At 39.1% G+C, this 27931-nt stretch overlaps 1 pseudogene; it reads right to left on the reverse strand.

Annotated features, from left to right (window-relative positions):
- Window positions 1–27931, reverse strand: part of LOC122814278 — a 519638-nt pseudogene that overhangs the window by 402675 nt on the left and 89032 nt on the right.

The following is a 27931-nucleotide window of genomic DNA, read 5'->3' on the forward strand; positions in this document are numbered from 1 at the left end:
GGTGAATTTGTCATTTGAATCTTGCCTAAAAAAAATGCACTATAGGGGTGGCAAGAGCCTTAGCCAGTATCCGGAATCCCAAGGGTGACAGGTGCAGGCCATCTCTGGCAAAGCATTGTGGTTTGTCGATCATGTCATCCCAGGCAGACAGATACTGGATCCCCTTATAATGACACCAGAAGTTTAGCCAATTGTTGAAGTCAATCATTTTGTCCTTGTACTGTGGTATCATTCTGGGTGATGGCAGAATGCTACTCAGGGCTAGGGTCATACCTGCCTGGGCTACAAGATCAGAAAGCTCCTCCATGTCAGGCTAGGGTCATACCTGCTTGGATTACAAGATCAGAAAGCTCCTCCATGTCTCTTTTCATGTAGTCCAGGGAGGTACGTCTCAGGTCATTCACACCAACATGGACAATGACAGAGTGATATTTGTACTTGCTGTGGAGTGACCTGTGTGCATGCATTATGTGGTGGATCCTGGCACCTGACAGGCAGCTGACAGTAACTTTCACCTTGTTTAGCATGGTGAGTGAAACATCAGTGTGCCTGACTATAGAGTCACCTATGACTAGAGTGATGGGTACGTTGTTATGCCTTATGGGCTGTGGTTGAGTGGCACACTGAGTTTGTGGGCTATGTGTCATTTGGGTTGTGTTGGGGGGGGTGGAGGTTGCTTGTGTTTCTGCTTTGGAGGTCCCTGTTGATTGGGTAGATTTTTTTTGAGAGCCTCCACAAATGTAGGTGTGTGTTTTGTGTTTCCATGTGTGTGTTTTGGTGGTGTAGGTTTTTACGGACTATGTGATGAGTGTGGTGTGGTGCAAGTGCTTACCTTCTCCTCTTGACTGTCTGGTCCAGTCTTGGGTGAAGAGAGCTTTGCTTCCAGTTTGGTTATATAAGTGCATCTCTCACAGATTGTAGTGTTGGGTGGTAGGAGGAGAGGGTTGTCTGTGTACATGAGGCAATTGCTGCATTGCCCCGAGATGCCTAGATTCATCAGGTAGACAGGAGAAAACACCGGGAGCTGACCCTTAGACATGCCTGGATAGGTGCTTATTTATTAAGTACTAAAAATTGTTTTTCTCTAGACAATTGAGGAAAGTTGAGTGCTCTAGTAATTTGTAGCTTATTTAGTGCTTACAATGAGTTCTGAACAAGTGCTGAGGTCAAACAAACAGATTTGGGTGCTGAAACTAGAAAACTGGCTAGTTCTAAGAAACAAAATTAAGCTAGAAGGCTTCCCTCCAACACAGAAAGGCTTGGGGGTTCAAAAGCTTACAAACAGTCCTGGATACAGCAAATATGTATCTGGACTAGACAACTTATAGGGTAACCTCTTCTCAAGGACATTTCCTTCAAGTTAAGGCATTCCCTAATAAAACCTGTCCAAGTTGTCACCATGCAAGCTGCATGGGTTTAGAATACATGGAAATGGTGGTAAAACATAATGAAATGAACATTGTTGAACTGAGTCAGGAAGTAAAGACTTTAGATGAAGTTATCACTAATGACCCTGGGTTCAGCACTAACAGGTTTGACTACAACAAGATTTTCAGTTCTATTGATGAACAAATGACTGTTATCAAAAACAGAAAAATTAAAAAGCTTATCAGAGATGAGCGGGACTATGCTAACCATGTGGCTTACCCACCCCCACCCCCTCACAAGAATGGCATCTAAAGAAACCCCCACATCAAAGTTGCAACTAACATGGACATTGAAATTGATTCAAAGGATGAACATTTTTTAGGGGAAGAACACTGTCCCCAGCTGAGACGGTCAGAATGCTTCATGAATCAGCGGGGGGTACGAACTTTCAGAACAATCACTTTCAAGCCCCTGCACAGAGAGGCAATGGCCGAGTGAACAGATAAAGCAGCTACCATCCATGGAAGGGGAGGAGACAACAGAGACTGATATTTCATCACCGTCTATACCTGACATTGTTCGAGGGGAAAGTTCCCCAACTTTACATATTGACTTCAACAGTACTGGAGACTTTAAAGTTTACAATTACACTGACATTTCCTTGAATGTAACTACTTGTGACCTCTTGGCAAAAGGTTTTATGTTTGTTCCTAGTCAATACTTAAACACTGTGAATACACTGGTTGATTTAAAACTTTCTGTGAGGAAATAGAATTTACAGGTTTTGTTTCAAGGGGTAGAACAGGTATGTCAACCCCTCATGGCATCCAGTTCATACAATCTACCCACCCATCCTATTTTAGCATCTTTTGAGAGAATTTGTGAAATTGATATTAGAAATCTGGCTAGCAGGTTTAGAAACAATAGTTTCAGTAGTAATTTAACCAAAGAAGACGGAGATGAGCTTAATTGTTTGAAACAACTATATGTCATTAGAATAATGAAACCAGATAAGTGGGGTGGGGTTGTCATTATGAGAACTGATGAGTATATCAACAAAATGAAATCTATCTTGGACACAGATACTTACTGTAAAAGTTCCTTAAATGTGTTAAATGGCACATATAACAGAATAAGGGGGTACATCCAGGACTTATTTATTGATGGCCTCATTTCAACACACGAACTACACTGACAATGGAATTTCCAATTACACCCACAATTTTTGGTTTGCCAAAACTCCATAAAAACATTCAACAACCACCCATGCATCCCATTGTTGATGCCTGGGGATCAGTCACACACCCCTTAGCTAAATTTCTGGATACTGAACTGAAGAAGTTAGTTTTGGATGAACCCCACCTATGTATTGATTCCTAGGACTTCTTAAGGAAAATCAATAACACTTATTTTAGGCCCAGCTTTCTATTTACTACAATTGATGTAGTAGATTTATATTCTGTCATCCCACATTCCGTTGGGGAGGAATGATTTTGTGATTATTTGTTTTCTAAGGGAATACCCAAGGATATGGTGCTGAGAAGCAGCTTTATCTTGTTCGATAATCAGTATTATTTACAAACACAAGGGATTGCTATGGGTTCAGCATGTGGCGGGCTGTACACCAATATCATCATGTTGGAATGGGAAAAAATTTACTTTGAAACAATCAACATATTTCCGATTCTGTAATACTTACATGAGGTATTTGGATGATATGCTTATTTTATAGGAAGGCCCTAGAGACCAAATTGTTGAATTCATTAACTATATTAACAACTCAACCTCTTTTTTGAGGTTCACATATAATGTTAATGCATGTTAAATTTCCTATCTTGATGTTCTGTTAAAGAATAATCTGGAACAACAGAGATTTGTGGCTGAAATTTTCAGAAAAGAAACCTATTCCAATAGTTTTCTGCATTTCGACAGCTGCCACCCATTCACTCAAAAACATGCAGTTATTAAGGGACAATTTGTGCGTGCAGCATGCATGGTGACAGCTTGGACAGGTTTTATTAGGGAATGCCTTAACTTGAAGGAAATGTTCTTGAGAAGAGGTTACCCCCCCCCAGTTTAATTGATAACATTATGAAGGAGGTTAGTGAGAAAAGACAATGTGGGTATTTTGCACCAATTTTGGGCACCCCTAATACTGACTATCCCGATTTGACTGTGTTGAATATAACTGAAACAGTAACGGATACTGTTGTGAATGACCAAACAATTGTCCATAACCAGGAAACATATAGGGGGCATCATGCCTCTGGGTCCAAAGTAACTAATTACTACACGGGTTTTTCAACTGTCTTCTCAAATGATGCATATACCATTAAAGATATTCTGTGTAAGAACTGGAATTTGTTGAGTAGTGACAGAATTTTTTTTAAATTTTAGGAGAAAAACTTTGTGTGTTTTCAACAAGGGCCCTAACCAGAAGAACAATTTTGAACGTAATAATGATGGAATCTATAGGAAGGGTCAGATGATTAAGTGTGGGGCATGTAAATTTTGCCCTTTCATTTTGGAAGTCAGTGAATGTGAAATTAATAGAATGAAAATAAAAATACCCAAGAGGTGTAGTTGTTCAACTGAAAGAGTAGCCTGTTGTGCTATTTGTTCCTTTTGCCCGTGTTTTTACGTGGGGGAGATGGAACGAAAGCTTAAAAATAGGATCAGCAAGACCTTAGGAATATAAGGGATGCTAGTGAAGTGAATGCACTTGGTAGACACATTAGTGAGTACAACAATCACCAGTTCAAATTTGTAGTAGTTGAAGTCCAAAAAAGACATAATAGGTGGCAGCAGTTGCTTTAGCAACTACGACTTGATGCCACCCACTGTCCAGGCTTAAATGACAGCCTTTCCATAAGCGGTCTGCTGAAATTGAGGGCTCTTGATAGGTGAAACATTCCCTTTAGATATAGATTTGGTACAAAAATGTTTTTTATAAATGGCTTTCATACCTGTTGTATGTATATGTACATGAAACTTATTTGTTTGTTCCTAATGGATTTTTAACTGTATGCATATTTTATTTACATGTTTTCATATACATACACACAAACACACACACACACATATATATATATATATATATATATATATATATATATATATATATATTCTTTTAAAAGCATCTTAAAAGCATTTTTATATATACACATATTTACATATTTATTCTTGTGTTTATAATATATAGTTAGGGTGTTGACATTTGCACATTCAGTTTTTATATGTATTTTTATATTTCTATATTTTGATATTTATACTGTTTTGTGCTGACACATTCATGTGTAGTGTTTCAGACTTGGGAGTGGTTTTCATTAATCCAGAAAGTGATATCATGTAAGACTTCCTATTTAAAACAGTTAATTTCCTTACTTTCCTTGTATCTGATGAAGTTCCTGCTTTAATTTCTGGAACAAAAGAGTTTATACCTACTTGTTTGTTTGAATAACGAAAGCATCCTTGTACTGAATTGGATGTGTTGGCTTGATTTAAAAACATGCTTTGGATTATTTAAGGACTCACTGCCTTTTATTGCCTGCATACTGCTTGTGCAATGATTTTCTTTGTGGTTTGTGCATTTTTTCGTCTTTTACAAGAATCTAATGGATTCTTCTTAACATTGGCAGATCACTTTTCCTACCGAATGTTTTGACTTGTTGAGTGGTGATTAAATTGTAAGAAATTTCTCCTAGATCATATGATTCATGCTTTTAGATATAATTCTACTGCTGTAACAATGAATGTTTTATAGAACTGAGTTTTAATACTTACAGAAGATAGTCCTTGAAGATACATCACAGATGATGTTGCACTTTGCACTTTGTCAGGTACAAACATACAGTCTTCATCTGGCAGCCCTGTGTCTGGATCCTTTTTACATATACAAGCAGGTCCATGACATGCCAATACTCCCCTGATGTCTTTTGAACACCTAAAATGCAGACAAATAAGTCATTAACATTACACTGATATTATTTAATGAAAAGCATCACATTAAGAAATTAAAAGTAGATATTTATTAGCAGGTTCACCATAATTTTAGAAATGAAGTCCTGAAAGAGTAAACAATTACAAATGAGTGACATTGCCGTACATCACCTGCATTTCTGAATGTAACTACTTCTGCCATGATTGCTATGTATTAATGGAAAACATTCTACAGCAGTGGTTATATAGGGATACATGGTATAACTCATTGTCACTGAGTCATATCACCGTAACAGCAAAGCTGTTGGCATTCATTTATGTGTAGCTCATATACTGTGATGTTTGCTTTATTTACTGACATGCTGAAGATTTGAAATAAGCCAATGTCTCAGAGAAAAACACTGTATGGAATATTTCCATATTTAAATGGTTTCAGCACGAAAACTTACAAGTGTTATCTTCTATCATTATTTCATTTTATAATGAATCTGGATTTGTTCTTCCCTTCTTTTAGCATTTCTTATTATTATCCAGTCCTGCAGACATAAGGCCACATTCCAAAAGACTTGCTCTCAGTGTAAGCCGCATATATTGGTGTAAGGCCTGTCTATAAACAGGCTTACACTCGGGCCTGATTCTAAAAGACTTGCTGTCAGCATAAGTTTTTTTGAATCTCTCATTAGACCCCCATATTTGTTAATAACCTGCTTGATCCTAAATCTGTTACTGTCAAAAGATGCAACAAATATAACATTTTTTTGGACTGTAGTGGACTTGGAACAATAAATCACATCTTTGTTTATGGTACCCTAACAGAAGAAATAAAATGTTAGTTGTATCCTATGTTCATGAACCTATGTATAAAATCATTGTATGGTGGTTTATAGGATCATAAGAGATTACCAGGCTAATGGCTCTGGGGCCCTTACAAGCCTAGCCAAGAGTTTATTCCCCAAAAAGAAATCCCAATCAGCACCTGTCACCCCTGTCAATGAGGGACACAGGTGGAACCCCTGGGACAAATTTGTGGTTAAACAAACAAAACCACGTCAAAGAAACCAGAGTTTATTGCTGCAAAGCTTTCGGGTTAGAACACTCTTCCTCAGTGCTTGAGGAAGGGTGTTCTAACCCGAAAGCTTTGCAGCAATAAACTCTGGTTTCTTTGAAGTGGATTTGTTTGTTTCATCTATATCTTCATTGTTCCTGTTTCACAATATTAGCTAGTCTTGCAGACAAATTTGTGGTTACCCATCCATTCATCAAGGTTGCGCTTGAAGAGGGTCAGCGACATACTTTGTTTGAAATGTATGGGGAGTCTATTCCAGAGATGGGACAGCCTCTGCGAGACAAGCCTGTCTCTCCAGCAGGTTTTGTTAATGTCACATATTAGATTTAAGCCTTTTGATCAGGTATTACACAAGGAGTTAGACTTATGGATATGGAGCATCTCTAGCAGACCAGGGTCTGAAATTGCCTTGTAGGTGAGACACACATCACCTTAAACAATCTGTACGATACAGAGTAGAGTGATAGTGATTTGAGCCTGTCCACATAAGAAAGGTGTTGGAGGCCATGGATTCTCTTTGTGAGGTATTTCTGTGGCCTTTCCAGTTGGTGCAGGTGTTTGGAGAGATACACACCAAACGGGGCATTGTACTCAATTAATGGCCTAATGAGGGAGGAGTACAGAGAGGTAATAACCTCTTTTTTCTGGATGCAATCCCTTTACTTATGAGATGAACCAAGTAAAAGGCTTTACTGACCACTGCTGCTACATGATGGTCAAATGTGAGATTGTTTTCTAATTGTGTACTCAGATCTCTCACCACAGGTTGTGTGCTTAGGGGGTTGCCGCAAATGTGGTAATCAGTAGGGGCCGTGTTTTTGCTGAATGGTATGGTAATACATTTTTTTGCATTTAACTTAAGATCATGACTTTGGTACTGGTCATTTGTTACTGTGAGACCCTCTTGAAGTATGTTAACATCATCTGGGGAGTCAATGATAGCACCCAACTTACAGTCATCCACAGACTTTGCCAGCCACAGGCCTTTTGGCTTTGTCAGGACCTCTGAGAAGTAGATGCCAAACAATAGGGGTCCCAGGACAGATCCCTGGGGAACACCACTAGTGACAGGTCTGCTGTCAGAGCTGATGGCACCTATTTTGACCTTGTGGGTCCTATCAGTGAGCCAGTTGGCCACCCACCTGATGAGATAGGGATTTATGCCAAGTTGTGTTAGCTTTTCGATGATGCCCGAGTGGGGGATTATGTCAAAGGCTTTGGCCAAGTCAAGGTAGGTTGTATGTACTGACTTTCTCTCATCCAGTGCCTTGGTGACAGTCTCAAAAAAGTCAACCAGGTTCAACAGGCAAGATCTTCTCTTGACGAATCCAAACTGGGTGGGGTCAAGTGCTTGCAGATTGCCTTGTTTATGAGATCCATAATAATATGCTCTATGGCCTTAAAGATCAGACTTGTCAAGCTAATGAGGTGACAGTTTTGAGGGACAGTAGTGGCACCACCTTTGTGCAAAGGGATGGTAATGGCAGTTCTCCACTCTACTGGAATGAAGCCTGCACTTAGGCTATGGTTGACTAGGGTGCTCAATGGCAATGCTAGTTCTTGCTGGAGATGTTGCAGAATACAGCCTGGGATACTTTCAGATCCCATGGAAGCTGTGTTCTTTGCCTTGGATAGGAACTTTAACACTTGAACTATGGATATGTGAGATGCGGGGCGAGTATTGGAGATGTCAAATGGGCTTTTGGGGGGATAAGAAAAGTCTGAATCCATTCCCACCGAACACACTTTAACGAAAGAGCTTTCATTGAAAAAACGCTTTCGTTAAAGTGTGTTACACACAAAAAAAAAAAAAAAATTAACATTTTAATATTCTCCCTCCAAGATCGCACTACAGTGGGGAAAAGGGAATTTTCCCTTATCTGTACCGTAGTACGACCTCCGCAACAGGCATACTTACGCGAAAGTGTTTCTTCACGTAAGTATGCCTGGCCGTTTTGATCAAAAGTCCTAGATATATATATATATATATATATATATATATATATATATATATATATATATATATGCATCTCACTTCAAAGTAACCTATCATGCCTTTCTACATGGTACAATTTGCTTGGATATCAGTAGATCTTGTAAATGTGTTGTTTTGTTTACTCTAGAAAATGCTGAGTCAGCCTAATTATTATTTTACTCTCGTTGCTCTAGCTCCCCATCTGTCATCATTCCACCCCCCCCCCGCCACCAAAGCCAATTGCTTCATGTGTTATCCATCACTGGGGCCTGAGTTGATTTAAGAGGCTCTATCATTTAGACAGCCATTAGGAGTAGTTCAAGGGTTTTCCTATTTAGCCCTACATTTCTCCTATGGATGCACAATGGTAAATCCACACTGTTGTCCTTCACTTCTGTAAAGGTCATTCACAGCAAGCAGCCTAACTCCTTCCCTCTCCTCAAGCAGAGGAAGTGGTTTCCCCAGTCTCCACTGGGGAAATTGTACTTTATCATGTACAGAATTCCCACTACCTTCCAACTCCTCCCATTGGGAAAATCAAGTGGACCAGACCCCATCACTCCTCTCCCTCCCTACACGGCTCCACCAGTGCCAGGGCCACTAACTGGACCCCATTTGGCTGGATCCTATTATGGCCTCCTTTCCTCTGTGCCATAACCTCCTTTTCTATTGTGAGATGCTTGTTAATTGCTGTGATTTTACATTCTTCAGTCAAATGGTTATCATTTTGTATTTTGTCAAGAAAGTTCATGCAGAAAACCAAAACTACAGTCAGACATACTTGTTTCCTTTCATCTCTGTGGAACAGCAAAATAGCTTACAGCCTGGATAAGTGCTCCAAATGTGATGTTTTGCACATGGTTATTGATAAGTTATGGGTGACCTTAGAGGAGGTCAGGAAGAAAAGGGAAAGGGAAATGGGTCATATATGTCTACAAGGCATCAGCGCACACACGCATGCGCACATGTGCACACACACACGTGCACACACTTACCCTGCAATATGTATGGCCTTAACAAAGATGCACCCTCTTTTTATGCTGATGTTTTTACTAATTTGAGATCCAGCCATCCTGCATGCATATGCATGATAATTGGAGGACTTTATTGTAACTGTTGACTCAGTACTTGGCAGATCTCAGCCATCTGGTGAAAGACACATATAGTCATAATATTAATTAAGAACTTTGTTTGGTATCTTGGTGCAGCTGATACATGCAGGCTAACCCTACTGAATTAACCTGTCTTTACCTTCATTTCCTCTGTAACAGGAGGAAGCAATAGATGCAATTAATTGTTATATCATCACAATCATTGACAGGTCTGTTATGTCACCTGACATAGCTTGAAGTGATTTGCATGACTATCACCATGACAAAACTGGAATCTGTGTAGAGACATGAAAGAAAAAAAGAGGAAGACTGCTGGAAATAAATTCATCCTCAAGCCTTCATGAGTACTTTCACACGGTGGACCCTGTTTTTTTTTTTTGCAAAATCTCATCAAGATGATATTGATATATTAATTAATCTGTATTGCATACATTTATCACATAAAAAGGCATGTCACAAAATAGAAGACTGGGTGAGTGGCTCCCAGGATAAAAAAAGTGGCCATTCCTTGCATATACACTAGTGCCAGGACTGAGAAATCATGCAAAATCTTGTAAAGATGGAAAACTTCTTACAAAAAGGTTAGGCCATGCTGCAAATGGCTGTCCTGTAGCAGATTAAATTTCTTGTCCACACACACTAACACATGCACACACAAAAAGAGACAGAGAGACAGAAAGAATGACATAGTATGCATTCTTAAACAATAAACCCAAAATGTCCACACACACACACACACACACACACACACACACACACACACACACACACACACACACACACACAAACACTCATTATATATGGGTCCCCGACATGGTCGACATTTCATAAAGTTGAAGACCATATGGCTGAGACCATATGATCGACTTTCGAAATGTCGACCATGCGGAACAGGCATCTCTGTACAGTGCAGAATGGAAATCTCGGAGTTGGTATATTTAAGTTCTGGGGTGTGTGGGGGATGTAGCCCCCTATGGGGGTGCATGGGGCTTGCCCTCCCCTGCTAGCAATGTGAAGGTAAGTGATTGTTGTGTTTTTTTTTTTTACATGGTCGATATTTCGAAAGTTGATCGTATGGTCTCGGCCATATGGTCTTCAGCTTTATGAAATGTCGACCATGTAAAGTAGATCTATATATATATATATATATATATATATATATATATATATATATATATGTGTGTGTGTATGTATACACACACACACACACACACACACACACACACATATATATATATATATATATATATATATATATATAGAGAGAGAGAGAGAGAGAGAGAGAGAAAGAGAGAGAAAACATTTGATGATAGAAAATACACCAGAAATATTGTGAAAAGTTGCAGATTAAAATGTTACGGTTAAGTTGCAACTTAAAATGTGCAGTTAATAAACTAGATTGCACCACTTAATTAATGAAACATAGTGCTACAAGATAAAAACAAAGACTAGGAAAATCCATGAAGAAGAAACAGAATAGGGAATGAGAATAAATATGATAAAGTACAGTATTTATACCAAAACAGATGCATTTACCAAACTAACCAATGCAAAAGATGTTTGAAGATATATAAAGGAAAAGATATTCATACATTGTAAACTTTACAAAAAAGAGAGACAACAATGCAAAAGTGGAACATGTTGAGCAGTAAACAGTATAATGGTGTAGAAGTGCATCACATGGAAACAAAGCTGGCAGTTAAACTAAGAAGCAAATTGTTTAAGTCAATACATTCTCAGGAAATGGTGCAACAGACATAACAAGACACTTTTGCTAAGTAAATTTTCATAACCTTCAGAAGGGGAACTATTAAGTCCATCTGGGATTACACAGCAGGAAAAGAGCAAAAAACAAAGTACAAAGAGGACTTCCATAGCCATGAAAAGAATGATGGAAGTCTCCCTTATTTTAATCTCACAAGTAGGATCAAATCCTAGGATGCATAAAACAAATAAATGGAGTAAACCAAAGAACCAGCTCCAAATCCAGAAAAAAACACCACCAGGGTGACTTTATTCTAATGAAGTCTTCTAAGATGAAAGTGCTAAATCTTGTAACTTTGTGGAATAAAATTGGAGAAAAACTGCCGTTTACGCCATTGCTGGTGGTGTTTTCCAGATTTGGAGCTGGTTCCTGGGTTTACTTTGAGACTTATTTTAATTTTATCCAAACGGATAGACATATTAAGGCAAATAAGAGAAAGAGACTACAGATAGCATGTAAGACACAGAGTGTTAGAAGACTGTTAAAACAGATGGAGACAGGAATCAGGATGAATAAATGTGATCCACATTGCGACAAAAGGAAACACTGCCAGCCCAGCTATCTGGAAATTTATAAATAATTCTATGTCATTTGTGAATTATTTTTATGTATTTATTTATTTAATTATTTATTTTACATTTGTTGACCGGGAGAGTCCAACTGGATTACAAGTCCATTTTCAGTGGAGGCCCAGGGAGAAAAGCTCCAAGAGAACAGTTTTTTACAAAACATAGTTTTAAGGACAGCCTTTTGACATACAATTTCCACAGAAGAAACTTTGACATACATATTAACTAACGGACAAGATGCATTCGTTCTCTACAATATAATATTACATTTTAAAAGATATTCCTAAGTTTAGGATTCCTGTGATAGATTTACTATCAGAGTAAAAGCAGAGAGACTTAGAAGAAGGCTCCGAGGGAGCAGATGATGCTCATTATAGTTGAGAAGGATAACAAATTGATTCACTATATGTCTTCATCTGGTTTTTGTTGAGAAGGATAACAAATTGATTTACAATATATCTTCTCCTGGTTTTAGTTGCTTATGGAGAGTTCAACATTGCTGGGGTAGTTTTCCCTAACTTGTGGAGAGATGGGATGAGTAGTAGATTAACAATCCTATGTGGGTACAGTACTATGATTGGTTGGCTTAGCAGAGTTACTTAAGTTAGGTGAAGTGTTCTAATGAGACATTAGCCAGGGGGATACAGGAGCACAGTCAATTATTCAAAACGTGAGTTTTAGCAAGTTTCTTGAACTGTGATGGGGATTTGTGTCAGTTATGTGGGCAGGAAAAGAGTTCCAGGTTTTTGCTATACAGTGGCTGTAGCCAGACTTACCAGCTTCATTGTTATATTTGGTTACTTTGAGGAGGTTTTGTGTGCTAGACCTCAAGCGCCTGGCAGTTGTATAGGGTTGCAAAAGATTTTGTAGGGCTGGAGTGTTTTCATAGTTATGTGCTATTTTGTGGGCTAGTGATAGTTGATTGAGTTGAAGTAGTAGTGGTAGTTCTATGCAATTGAGATTTTTTAGGCATTCACAGTGATGTGTTCTGATGGGAGAGGTTGTATTATAGCAACTATCAAGTTTGTTTAGGTCGGATTTGCGGAGATTTGTAAGCACGGGGGTGGCATAAAGTAGAGTGGATAGTAGGTAAGTCCTCGCTATTGTAGTAAGTTAAGAATTTTTTATTGCGATACAGTAGGCCAAGTTTTTTATGTACTTTTTTATGGTTATAGAAATATGTAGGTCAAATCTAAGGTGATTATCTATTTATTTATGAATATTGATGAATTATTTATAAATATTGATATGATGTATGCAGACGTGTGTGTAAAGTACTGAACTAAAATATAACCACAGCATGCTCTGCTGGCTTAGAATAGAAATGTATATAACTATTGTAATTGTGTAACTGTATATGTTTTAACAGTAGAAACTGGGGCATAAAAGGTCAACTTGCAAAACTTCAAGAAACTAAGTTTATTTTTGTATTGTCTTGGAAGAGAAGTAATTACTAGGTTTGAAATGCAAACGTGTTTTATTGTTTTATGACTTTCAGGACCTGCAAACATCTCTGAGATATGTATTTTTCACAGAGAGATGTTAAAAATGCCTGTACTTTCTGACAATGGGGGTATCTTGGGAACTAAAGTCAGGTGACAAAAAGTGATGTCATCCAAGCTAACCCAGCAGTAATATTGTATATTAATTTAAGAATTTTCTCAGAGAGAGATTGGGCATTTTGTATTTTGTCTTTGACCTGGAAATCTCCACCCATCATCACCACCTTCTGCACTTGCCTTGTTGTAAGTAAGTTTAGGGCACAGTAACTCTTTTAGATTCAGACAGAAATATATGAAAGTATAGCTTAGATGTTTTCTTTATTTGAGACTGTCCTGCAATGTTGTTTTAAATATTTTCTGTGATTTTGAACTCTGAAGTTACTGCATTGATTTACTGAGTATTGTCTTGTTCTTTTATTATTTATTATTAAATATATTTAAACCTATCTTTGTGGCTGATATTTGTGAGACATATTTAAGCTATTACAGTACTTGCATATGTATTTGGTGAAACTGTACAGGCCACTCCGAAATAGCTTTTGCTTTTGGTCAGACTATCATTTGGATTAATAGTAACATTACACAGTAGGATTGGACACCTTTGTTAAGGGCCTTAAGTAGCTGATTTGTAGCAGCTGGTGGGAGCTGGGACTACCTTATAGTCTGGGCAGGAGGGGGCATAGCTAGTAAACCTGTACTAACCTTCCCTAGGTGTATTTGTGTGTGTGTGTGTGTGTGTGTGTGTGTGTGTGTGTGTGTGTGTGTGCGTGCGTGTGTGTGTGTGTGTGTGTGTGTGTGTGTGTGTGTGTGTGTGTTTGTATATAAATCAAATCTCAAAGTGTATGTGTGTCAGCTACTTGGGCAGGGGCATGATGTACTGGTTTGACAGAGGGTTCTGGAGGTCTTTTTTTGGCCATTCAGCTGAGATCTCAGCTCTATAGTTGTGCCAGTGGGGAATTGGGGATCTGGAGACAGAGGGATAAACCAGACCCACACTGACTGTAATTTATGTGTGCTTTTAAGGGAAATTGCACTTTTCTGTGTGTGTACTCATCATCCTCCTAGTGTGTACATTCCCCACTGTTCCCAGTTCATAAATTCATAGGTGTGTACTAGGCTAATGGCCCTGGAACCTTTACAAGCCTAGCCCATAGGATTACCCTGGCATTGTGCCACCTGACCTTATTTCCCAGTGCCTCTGTCAAGTAGAGGCACTGCAGTGATCACTGGGGTGAATTTTCTATTTCCCATCTACTCATCAAGATTTCTCTTGAAGAGGGGCTGTATGGTGCTCTGTTTGACATGTATGGGAAGTCTATTCCATAGCATGGGCAGTCTCTGGGTTAAGAACCTGTCCCTCCAGCACGTTCTGTTGATTGTGGTAATGAGGTTGAGGTCTCTGGAGCATGTGGTGTAGAGGGATTAGGATTTCTTTAGATGTAGCATTTTTAACAGTGCTGGATCAGATGTGGCATTGTTAGTCAAGCACAGATCACCTCTAAGTAGGCGATATGAGACAGAAAATAGTTGGAGTTTTTTGAGTCTGTCCATATAGAGCAAGTGTTTAAGGTCTAGAATCCTCTTTGTGAGGTACTTTTGCAGCCTCTCCAGTTGTTGCAGGTGTCTAGTGAGGTACATGCCGAATGGGGCATTGTACTCGATGACTGGCCTAATGAGGGAAGAGTAGCGGGAGACAATGACCTCTTTCTTCCTGGATACAAAACCCTTAGTAATGAGATGTGCCACATAGAAGGACTTTCTGACCACAGTGGCAATGTGGTGGTCGAAAGACACGTTGCTGTCAACCTGTGTTCCCAGATCTCTTAAAACGCCTTCTGTGTTCAGTGGACTACCATCAATGTGGTAATTCATGGGAACACCGTTTTCCCAAAGGGAATTACGACACATTTTTTGGCATTGAGCTTAAGGCCATGGTTCTGACACCAGTTGTTGGTCTCAGTGAGGTCTTTCTGTAAGATGTTAGCATCACTTGGGGTGTTAATAATAGCTCCCAACTTGCAATCATCTGCGAACTTTGTCAGCCAGAGTCTCTTTGTGTTGGCTGGACTTCAGACATATATACCAAACAAGAGAGGACCTAGGACTGAAATCTGTGGGTCTCCACTCATGACTGGTCGGCAGTCTGACTTGGAGTCAGCTACTTTCATACTGTGGGTTCTATCTGTGAGCCAGTTTGCAATCCACCTAGTGATATAGGGGTTGATGCCTAGCTTACTGAGTTTTTTTATGATTCCTGAGTGGGAAATGGTATCAAAGGCCTTGGCCAGATCAAGGTAGGCTGTGTGAACCACCGTGCCTTCATCCACAACTCTGGTGACTGACTCAAAGAAGTCGACCAAGTTGAGAAGGCATGATCTACCCTTCACAAAACCAAACTGTGTGGGATCCAGAGTTTGGAGATTCCCTATACCCTTGTTTATTAGGTCCATGATGATGCATTCCATGACTTTGCATATCAGACTCATTAAGCTAATGGGGTGATAGTTCTCAGGGTCTGTAGTCACTCCTCCTTTGTGGAGAGGGATGACTGTAGCAGTCTGCCATTTGGTAGGGACAAAGCCTGAGGTGAGGCTGTGATTGAACAGGGCACATAGGTGAGGTGCCAGTTCACTCTGTAGTTCAAGTAGAACACAGCTACATATATTGTCAGATCTCATAGAAGCTGTGTTCTTGGCCTTGGACAGTGCTGTTTTAACCTGTGCAACAGTAATGCTGGGTGCCTGGCAATCTACTGTTAATGTGATAGGTCCTTTGATAGGGGAGAGAGGGGTACAGTTGGCACTGATTCTGTCGGCCAGTAAATTGGCAATATCTGTTGGCTCGGTATAGGAGGTACCATTGTGCAGTAGCTCAGAGCAAATCTGAGTATTTCCATAGAAATTCTTTACATAACTATAGAAGACCTTGTGGTTGTCTTTACTATCTGCTGCAATTCTGTTTTCATAGCTATGTTTAGAGGATTTGATGAGGGATCTCAACTTTTTGTTGAGGCTGATAAAGGAGTTATTCCAGTCTTAGGACTTCACCTTATTCTACATCAGTTTTTTCCTTCTGTTGTAGAGTTTGTTTATGGCAGGGGACCACCAGATTGGCTTCCTATTTTTGGTGGAGAGCGTCTTGGTTCTATTGGGTATGGCAAGATCCATGCATTTGTGTATGTGTTCGTACAGTGCATTGGTGTATGATTTGGCGGTCATGCAAATATTCTCCATTTGCATGGGTGCTGTGAAGTTAGCCACCTCTGTTTTTAGGATCCCAAAGTTAGCTTTGGAGAAGTTTTTCATGGTGGTTACCTTTGCAGGGGGTGGGGAGGGGGTGGGGGGTGGGACTGGGATTTGGATTTCCAAGGTGATTAGTTTGTGGTCAGAATTAATCAGGGAGGAGCTGACTATTGGTGTAGAGCAACGGTCGCCCATGTTATTAATGACCAGGTCAAGGATGTTGCTACCTCTAGTGGGGGTAAGAACGAGCTGGTTTAGGGCATTGGAATTAATGAATTCCAGGAAACGTTGGGCAAGTGAATTGGTACATGAGTAGTTTTCACAGTTAATGGAGGGGTAGTTGAAGTCGCCCAGTATGAGAGTGTTAGGTTGAACCCTAATATACTCCAGTGTGCTTAGGAACATGGAGTGTGAGTCTTGGGACATGGTTGGGTACCTATAGCAGGCTATGACCCTGGAGCATTTCTCCCCAGGCCTCCGCTGAAAACAGGATCTGTGGAACCTAGTCGGACTTTCCCGGTCAACAAATGTTAAATAAAATAAAATAAAAATAAATACAATTACCCAAATCGCTGTTTTACACAATGTTAGCTGCACCTGAAGTATCTCTGATGCATTATGTTGGGCTACCAGTCTGGAGGTGTGCACATCCTTTATAAATATGGAAACGCCACCACCTTTGGACCTTCAGTCCAAGTTTTGGGGCCAAAAGGTGTGGAATGAGTTATAGCCTGGTAGTGCAGGGGTGCTTTATGCTGCCTTGAACCATGTCTCTGTTACAGCACAAATGTCGATGTTCTCCATTTTAAGGAGTGCTTTGAGTGAGTCCATTTTGAAATTTAGACTTCCAGCATTGAGCAGCATGATCCTCAGATTACATTTGTTTGTAGCTGTTATGGTGGTAATTTGGTCTTTTGAACACCACTAATAAAAGGCACTATATGGGTGGCAAGAGCCTTGGCCACTATCTGGAAGCCCAGGGATGACAGATGCAGACCATCTCTGACAAAGTATCAAGGTCTGTCAATCATGTCATCCCAGGTAGACAGATAATGGATCTCCTTAGAATGACAACAGAAACTTAACCGATTGTTGAAATCAATAATTTTCTGCTTGTACTGTGGTATCATTCTGGGTGATGGTAGGATGCTGCTCAGGGCTAGGGTCATACCCGCCTGGGCTGCATAATCCGAGAGCTCCTCCATGTCTCTTTTCAAGTAGTCCAGGGAGGTATGTCTCAGGTCATTCACACGCACATGTACAATGACAGAGGCATATTTGTACCTGTTGTTGAGGGACCTGAGTGCATGCATTATGTGGTGGATCCTGGCACCTGACAGGCAGGTGACTGTTACTTTCTCCTTATTCAACCTAGTGAATGGGACATCAGTGTGCCTTACTATCGAATCACCTATGACTAGCGTGTTGGGCATGCTGTTTTGCCTTAGGGGATTTGGTTGAGTGGCACACTGTTTAGGAGATTTCCATTTCCATTTTCGATATTTTGCACTTTCGGTGTACTCCTGTCGAAAATATCATATTCAATATTCTCGGACTTCAAGCACATAAAGTTGACCCAATGTTTATTGACAGCATTCACAAAGGTGGGTATTTGGTTTGTGTTTTTATGTTTTTATGTGACGGCAGTGCTGGTGTGTGTTCTGGAGGGCTATGTGTTCCACGTGGTGTGGTGCAAGTGTTGACCTTCTCCTCTTGACCAGCTATTCCAGTCTTGGCTGGAGAGTGCGTGGCTTCCAATTTGGATATATAAGTGCATCTCTCGCAAGTCTGAGTGTTGGGAGGTAAAAGGAGAGGGTTGTCTGTGTACATGAGGCAGTTGCTACATTGCCTCAGGATGCCCAAGTTCACCAAGTTAATAGGAGAAAGCACAGGGAACTGACATTTAGACATGGCTGAAGGGGTGGGCATTAATAATAAGTACTGGAACAGTTTCCTTACATTTAGTGCTGGTAGCACTTTTGTGTGTTACAATAATTACTACAAGAAGTCTGGTAAAGTGCTAGACTAAAAAACTAGTAAAAGTGCAATAGAGGAGAGAACTAGCAGATCTAAGGGAAAAGTTGAAGAGCAGACTTTGGCACCACTCAGAAGCTTACAAACAGTCCTAGATACAGCAAATCTGTATCTGGACTAGACTAGTTACAGGAAAGGTGGGAAACAAGTGCAAACTTGGGGTTTTAAACCAGAAAGTTGAAAGATATGTAAAGGCTGCCCAAACAGCCAATAAACTACAATTTCTGGACCAGAAACCACTCCTCTTGTAGTAGATAGGCTATCTAGTGCTTACCACTCCCAGTGACAAGCTAGAATGATTCCCTCTGACACAGATAGGCTTGGGGGACTCAGAAGCTTATAAACAGTCCTGGATACAGCAAATCTGTATCTGGACTAGACTAGTTATAGAAAAGGTGGGAAACAAGTGCAAATGCGGGATTTTAAATCAGAAAGTTGAAATATATGGGAAAAAAACTGCCCAAATGGCCAATGAACTATAATTTCTGGGCCAGAAACCACTCCTCCTGTGGTAGATAGGCTACCTAGTGCTTTCCACTCCCACTGATAAGCTAGAATGCTTCCCTCTAACACAGAAAGGCTTGGGTGGCTCAGAAACTTACAAACAGTCCTAGATACAGCAAATCTGTATCTGGACTAGACTAGTTACAGGAAAGGTGGGAAATAAGCACAAATGTAGGCTTTTAAACAAGAAAGTAGAGATGGAAAAACTGCCCAAATGGCCAATAAACTACAATTTCTGGGCCAGAAACTACTCTTGTGGTAGATAGGCTACCTGGTGCTTACCATTCCCACTGATAAGCTGGAAGATGTCCCTCCAACACAGAAAGGATTGGGGGCTCAGAAGTTTACAAACAGTCCTAGAAACCCCAAATCTGTATCTGGACTAAACTAGTTACAGGAAATGTGGGAAACAAGCACAAATGCAGGCTTTTAAACATAAAGTTGAAAGAGATGGAAAAACTGCCCGAATGGACAATAAACTACAATTTCTGGGCTAGAAAGCACTGTTGTGGTAGATAGGCTACCTAGTGCTGACCACTCCCACTGATAAACTAGAAGGCTTCCCTCCAACACAGAAAGGCTTGGGGGTCTCATAAGCTTACAAACAATCCTAGAAACCCAAAGTCTGTATTTGGACTAGACTAGTTACAGGAAAGGTGAGGAACAAGCGCAAACACAGGCTTTTAAACCAGAAAGTTAAAAGATATGGAAAAACTGCCCAAACAGCCAATAAACTACAATTTATGGGCCAGAAACCACTCTTGTGGTAGATAGGCTACAGAGTGTTTACCACTCCCACTGATAAGCTAGAAGGCTTCCCTCCAACACAGAAAGGCTTGGGGGGCTCAGAAGCTTACAAACAGTTTTGGATACAGAAAATATGTATTTGCCTAGACTAGTTACAGGAAAGGCAGGAAACAAGCTTAGAATTTTTATTTGTAAAGTGGAAAGGGAGAAAGGAGAAACAGAAGATAATTCAAGGTTAAGGACTTAAGTGGCTTCCCCTTCTGAAATGTTCTCCCTGTATTAGGTAGAATGAGCTAGTGACACTAGACTGGGATAGAGCTGGGATACAGCTGAACTGATGGGACTGGTAGGAGTGTCTGAAGTCAAAATATGATCTCACTATACTCGGTTGAGTGAGCAAATGAGATAGACCCAGGAGAAGTGTTCACATACAAATTTACAGGAGGGGTGGGCAATTCCAAAGCCACTAAGATTAATACCAAAACAAGAACAGGGATTGAGGGTGGGGAAACTAACAGCAGAAAGAGAGAGAGAGAGAGAGAGAGAGAGAGAGGGAGAGACCACAGTATTCTACGAGACAAATAAATAGAAAAATAAATAACTGCAGAGAGACACAGACCGCAATAATCAATGAAACAATTAAATAGATAGAAAAATAAAATGCAGTACAATCTTTAACACTGCAAGTTTGTACTTAACTCAGCTAGTAATTCAGTTGATTGTAGGTATATAGCAGAAAGCCAAACAACTCAGATATTATGCGGCAGTAAATTCAAAGATATGTGACTCACACTTATAAATACAGGGAAACCCTCTAGGCTAAGAGTTTAACACTGAATATCAATGAAGTGAAACACAATAACCCCAACTTACTGTAGAGAGAGAGAGAGAGAGAGAGAGAGGCCACATTATTCTATGAAACAAATAAATAGAAAAATAAATAACTGCAGAGAGACACAGACCACAATATTCAATGAAACAATTAAATAGAAATATAAAATGCAGTGCAATCTTTAACACTGTAAGTTTGTACTTAACTGAGCTAGTAATGCAGTTGATTGTAGGTATATGGCAGAAAGCCAAACAACTCAGATATTGAGCTGCAATAAATTCAAAGATATGTGACTAACACTTATAAATACAGAGAAACCCTCTAGGCTAAGAGTTTAACACTGAAAATCAATGAAGTGAAACACAATAACCCCCACTTACTGCAGAGAAAGAGAGAGAGAGACCACAGTATTCTATGAAACAAATAAATAGAAAAATAAATAACTGCGGAGAGACACAGACCACAATATTCAATGAAACAATTAAATAGACAGAAAAATAAAATGCAGTACAATCTTTAACACTGCAAGTTTGTACTTAACTCAGCTAGTAATGCAGCTCATTGTATGTATATGGCAGAAAGCCAAACAACTCAGATACTGAGCAGCAATAAATTCAAAGATATATGACTAACACTTATAAATACAGAGAAACCCTCTAGGCTAAGAGTTTAACCCTGAAAATCAATGAAGTGAAACACAATAACCCCCACTTACTGCAGAAAGAGAGAGAGAGAGAGAGAGAGAGAGAGAGAGAGAGAGACCACAGTATTCTATGAAACAAATAAATAGAAAAATAAATAACTGCAGAGAGACACAGACCACAATATTCAATGAAACTGTTAAATAGACAGAAAAATAAAATGCAGTACAATCTTTAACATTGCAAGTTTGTACTTAACTCAGCTATTAATGCAGTTGATTGTTGATATATAGCAGAAAGCCAAACAGCTCAGATATTGAGCAGTAATAAATTCAAAGATATATGACTAACACTTATAAATACAGAGAAACCATCTAGGCTAACAGTTTAACACTGAATATCAATGACATAAAACACAATAACCCCCACTTACTTCAGAGAGAGAGAGAGAGAGAGAGAGAGACCACAGTATTGTATGAAACAAACAAATAGAAAAATAAATAACTGCAGAGAGAGGCCACAATATTCAATAAAACAATTAAATAGACAGAAAAATAAAATGCAGTACAATCTTTAACATTGTTTGTACTTAACATAGCTAGTAATGCAGTTGATTGTAGGTATTTTGCAGAAAGCCAAGTGGTGAAGATTGAGGCTCTTTGATTACTGGGCCAGTGCTGGGGCATCACACACATGATGTAACAAAAATACATAGAATACACTACTGTACTGCTATACTAATAACAGACAAGGTATTACCACACAAATGCAGAATAATAAAGGAAATGAAGGGAGAAATAAAGTACCACCATTGAACACTGATTAGAGAAAACTACAAAGCAACAAAGACAAGAAAGATCACTACTAGAAGAATATAGAGGACAGAACAGATAATCACATACTCTTAGGAAGGTAAATATGATAAAAGCACAGAACATTAAAACAGATCAGGAGCCATCTTATATTATCTCCAATAATAAATCAAATTACCAGCACAAATAGAAAAACTCATAAAGTATATTGAGAAAAGACAAGGTATGAAACAAACAATTTGTTGAAGATCCCAAAAAGATTTATAGGACTTGGGGAAAAACAGCAACAATAGTAACACTACTCAGATGAGAAGTTTTCAATGCATTCCAGATGAATCTCTCTGAAGATCCTGTTGAACTTAACAAATACACTGAATTGGCAGAAGCAGTAAATGAAACAGTAATATATGCTAAAACAGAGAATATGAAAGCGAGTGAAATGACATTCAGTGCAACAAAAACAAAATTATGAAAAGCTCCTAACTGGAAAACCTCATGCACAGATGCTGTATCCAACTTCTGGCTGATCATATTAACATCTTTGCATGATTATTATCCTTTAGTAAAAAACAGCAGGGAAAAATATATTCCTTCTTGCCTTCCAGCAACATATAAACTGTATAACAGAATCAGTGCAGGCAGAGTTTACAGCCATGTAGATAAACATTCAGTTATGACTGTAGAACCAAAAAGGAAATAAAAGAAAACTTTATGGAAATAGAATAACCTCTTACCAAGCAAAGCTATGATAGCTGTAAATGTTGTGGAGCCCAAGTATAACATGGATAGATTACAAAAAGGCATCTGACAGCATCCTATATTTGTGGATTATTCAATGCTTAGAGATGTATAATACACAACATATGGTGACAAATATGTAGAAGCTACTGTGAAACAATGGCATACCACTTTACAATTTATTCATGAAAAAGGGGAAAATTACTAAGTTGAAAAAAACATGTACTTGATAGATTAGGTGATGGCTACAGTTAAACTTCCAGAAAACACACTTACCCATTGATAACTAACCTCACTTTTGGGTATGTTTTACAACTGTACAACTCATCTGACAGGCATCAAAAAGGGCATTGAGAAATGACTAAATATTTTTTAGATTATCTAAGAATGACACTTAGCCTTGATAAATATGAAGACAACAACATTTGCCCAGGAAAACTGAAACATCAATAAAATATAATTGTAGGAAAGAAATATAATATAAAATAACTGGAGCAAGAAAAGAGATATAAATATCTGGGAATAGAGGCAGGATCAGCAATACAACATGTGCAAATAATATCACAGCTTAGTAAGGAATACTTAAAAAAATAAACTTAATTCTTACGGAAATTTGCCTTGACATATAGGGACAAAGTTCAAGCTATAAATCATCTTGTCTTTCTTTTCTAACACATACAGTTTTAGCATAACTGAAAGACCCCAAAAGCATTGGCTGTTGGCCAAGAAAACAAGAAAACATCCATGCTTGTTACATGACACAAAAACATTGCATGGCAAGACTGTATATCCTTTCATTTGAAAGAGGTAGGAACGTTCTTGAAACTGACGTCAGCAGTCACAAGGACAGCATACATATTTGCTATTATCAAATCCTAACATGCAGAAAATTCAAAACCATGAAGAAAACTAGTCACAGATGATGAGGAGCAGGTATAGAAATCAACACAGAAGTAGATTAAGCGAATAGCAACCAAAAAAAAAAAAAAAAAGAAAGATTATAAAGATTATAAAGATCATGGGCAGTATTCATGAAAGTCTGTGTAGGCTCCATGTGCAGCCTACACGGAGGCTTTTCATGCTGCTTGTAGCACTGTATAGCGTGTATGATCCCTGCATTATCAATGGGCTTTGTGCACTCTACACAGTGTGAGCAACTTGTTCATGTGCTGACATGAAAGAGTTTTCAACTGCTTACATGGAACACGTTTCCTTGTAAGCAGTGAAGTGTGTGTGTAGATGGAAGCAAGCATTGGTAAACCATTAATTGAATGGTTTACCAATGCTAGTTATGTTTGCTTAGTTACTTTTAATGTAGAAATAAGTATTATGTACTGTAAATGTAATAAAGTTTTTTTCCCGTTTAAATCTTAGCATGCATTTGCGAGGTGTGCTGCAACAGGCAGTGGTGCTAAGCCTTGCAAAGTGAGGATAATCCAAAAATATTGTGATTAATTTATTTAAAATGGTTCTAGTCTATTTTCTTCCTTTATATGTGAAGTTTTAGCGTTGCTGAGTTGGTTGGCACACAGCGGCACTTTGCTCAGCAGTGCTTAAACATCTTTGAAGAGCTATATAGAAATGTATAGCTGCAAACTTGAATGCTGATTTAGCTTAGTGGTTAGAGTTGTGGCTTTGCGTGCAGTAGTTTATGGTTCGAATGCCAAGATAGGCCATTCAGCTTTTACAGGGGAAAGCACTGTGAAATTATTTATTATTTATTTAATGATACAGTAATTGATACTTGTCAGCCAGTGTAGTATAGGTGGTCCAAAAGTCCAGTGTCAGTGAATATATGATGTGAAATCCCCCATGTAAACACAAGTGTCCCAGACAGTACAGTCACACCCCAAAGTAAAGTAATCAAAGCACATAGGAGAACGTCATGTAAAGTATAACATATACACTTAATAATATGTCAGTAAGGAGTAATTAATGTCCAATTCGTTAATTACCTTTAAATGAAAACTGAGCAATTCCAGTTTGAGCATTGCTAAGAAGTATAATTGTAAGGAGCATTCAGCCCAGCTAAGTGGATTTGCGCACTGCTAAGCACTGCTCAGCATTTGCCTTTATAATCACTGCTCAACTCAGCTTAGCGGGTTTGCCCACCACTGAGCTGTGCTCAGCATTTTCAAAAATTGTCCAGTGATGGCAAAGGGCAGGAATATGGCCTCATTTAAACCACACAGGTGAGAATACAGCCAGAAGCTGTTGCAGTTTCATCACTGCTGGAGCTATGTCTGGAGTTGGAGAGTGAGCTTGCTTTTGGGTGTAGTGCTTTGGGCATTTTGGAGTCCAGGGTCATAGCTGGGCTCCTTGTGCAACAGCATGATGACAGACTGCTGCAAGGCCAGTACCAGGGCTCCCATTACAAATGTGAGGTCTGGAGCCATCTGGCATGCAAACTCACCAGTGCCACTTGAATCCCCCAAACTGATGAGCAGGTACGACATCACTATGCTGACCTAAAGAGGAGAAAGGTGGTGCTCTTGGCCCAAAGGATCCAAGATGCTTAAGACAGCAATGCCTCAGTAGTTTGTAAGTATTACACCCATAGCTGTACCAAATTCTAGCCTGAGTATGTGATAAACAGGTATGCATAATGGTTGTTTTCCCCCTACAGCTGCAGTGGTGAGAGCTAGCAATATCGAAGCCCATGCGGACAGACTGGCGAGGCTGTGCCGAGAGTCTGGTGAGTACAGATCTATCTCGCAGATATAGTGCAATAAATAAGAAGGCGTACATTTTTTACTGCCAGTAGCTAAAGTGTTTTCTGAGTGTACTGAATAAATAAATTGTCAAACCAGTATTGATCTACAGGATATGCAGTACTACTGAAAGTAGAATTGCAACTGTAATAAAGCACTGACTCATGTTACTCAAATAAAGATTTATACCACAAACTGTTGTGTTTGTTTACTCTGGTATGTTGTTGAAGAAATAGAATGTGTACAAGTGGTTCACAGCAAATATGGCTTTGACAGCATGCATTAACTGAGGTTGTTCTGATAACCAGCTGTTATGCAAAACTGTAGATTGTGGAGCTGTAAAACAATATATAAATGAAATATGAAATATGTCCTGCAGTAAGATCTGAACCTTCAATAATAATGTGTAATGTATTATAGTGTGCCCCTGCAGCATTGCCTTGTGTTAACCTTTGCATTCCAGATCTTATTATTTCAAAGGATTAATACACAGTACACTAACTATCTGTCATGCATGAATCTCAGGCATGTATGTTCATTCAACTGTCAGCACAGTCTTTGGTGACACTACACTTAGATTACAAGGTCAGACTGTCTACCCAAGAGAGTATTAGGCAGAAATCAGTCAAGCAAGAGACAGCGGGTTCCCCAGTGGCTCAGTGTGATGATAAATAGCTTTGTAGTTCATTTGTGCACACCCAGACCATGGTTTGAATCCAGGGAGTTTTACTAAGATGTGTGAATATTTATACTCAAGTAATCTTGAATATTTGTAGAAGCAGTCAGGTAGTGTTAACATATATGTTCACCACAGGTCTTACAGGTAAAGAAATGTTTGTAGTAGCTGCATGAAGGGTATACTAATAAACCATGTACAACTGTTCCACTGTCCAACCCCATGCCTGCAAATGACAGCAGGATAGGTACATACACCATGCACTCTTCCCGATACATGTCTCTCAAGTGTCATGCTGTCATGGCTAGAGGTACTGCTGCCAAATCTTGGACACAGATATGAATCCAGGTGAAGTATGACAGTAGCACACTCACACAACATCAGTGTAGGGTACACATTCTTCGTCATATATGTAACCCTGACATGTACGAGTCCCCTCTAGTCATGTACCCAGAGTTGTCACAGTTTGCCCCATACCATTCCAGGTTGACAGTTTAACAGTTATGTATGTGCTACAAAAGCTATGGGCCATAGGTAGATGTAAAGTGAAGGCAGACCTGTAGTGTATTGAGCAGTACTGTTGTGAAAAATAGATGCCTATACAGTTGTTACTGGACTTTTTTCTCTCCTTCCACCCCTTATCTGCATCAATAATTATTATTCATATACTATGGGTATGTTGTTCACAAAACCTAATGTTGGGACTTGTGTTCTATTATTGTTCATATATTTAATTGGTTCATATTAACATACCTTGTTCAAAAACCATTGTTGGAGTAAATGTAACTGGCATGCTGTTACAATGCTGACTGCAATTCCATTTATGCGTGTGTTCTGTTTGCTATTCAATTGTTTCACTTCTATTGTTCTGGGTTAACTGGAACACCCACTCATGCTGTTATAACTAATTTTTAAATGTTTTGTTCATGACTAACCAATACATTTTGAAAATACTCAACACTGTAGCACATTTGGGAAGGCAGATCCCAGTGGATCTGCCTGTCCTGCCTCACCTGGCCATGGCTGCAGGCCCCAGTATGTTTAGGACCCAACCCAGAACTGCCTCCTCTGCTGGTCCTGCACCACCCTTGGGTGGAATCACCTCAGGGTATGGGGCCTGCCCCCACCCTGGGCATGGGTGTGGAGAGGAACCAGTCACCCTCAAAAAGTTCCAAGGTATGGTGTTCAGGGTCATCCAGACAGAGTTGGATGGATAATTACACAAACTCCACTCCACACACCTTTAGATAAAAACAACTCTGATCCAAAACAATACCAAAACAGCAAAATCTTCAGAAGTCAGGAACCGAAAAACAGGAACCAAAGTCAAATCCAAAAGCAAAATTCTTTATTCTCCAGCGCCTCGGTGTAACCACCTTTCAAGAGTATACATTCTCACTGAAAGAATGGATATATATATATATATATATATATATATATATATATATATATATATATATATACTCATAGTAATTAATTAAACAATTAATTAAACAATTATGCTCAAAAAAGTTTTAAAGCAGACACCTCCAGTTTATTTCATTATTCAGTCCACAGGGTGTCGTTGTATTGTATTTCAAAATAAAAATACTTTCCTTATATTATAAGTTATATTTCAAAGCATTTTCATCATTACATTTGGATTTGACTTTGGTTCCTGTTTTCGATTCCTGACTTCTGAAGATTTTGCTGTTTTGG

The sequence above is a fragment of the Protopterus annectens genome, chromosome 10.part0 (genome assembly GCF_019279795.1).
Source record: "Protopterus annectens isolate FY-2018-M chromosome 10.part0, PAN1.0, whole genome shotgun sequence".
NCBI classification, from domain to species: Eukaryota; Metazoa; Chordata; order Ceratodontiformes; family Protopteridae; genus Protopterus; species Protopterus annectens.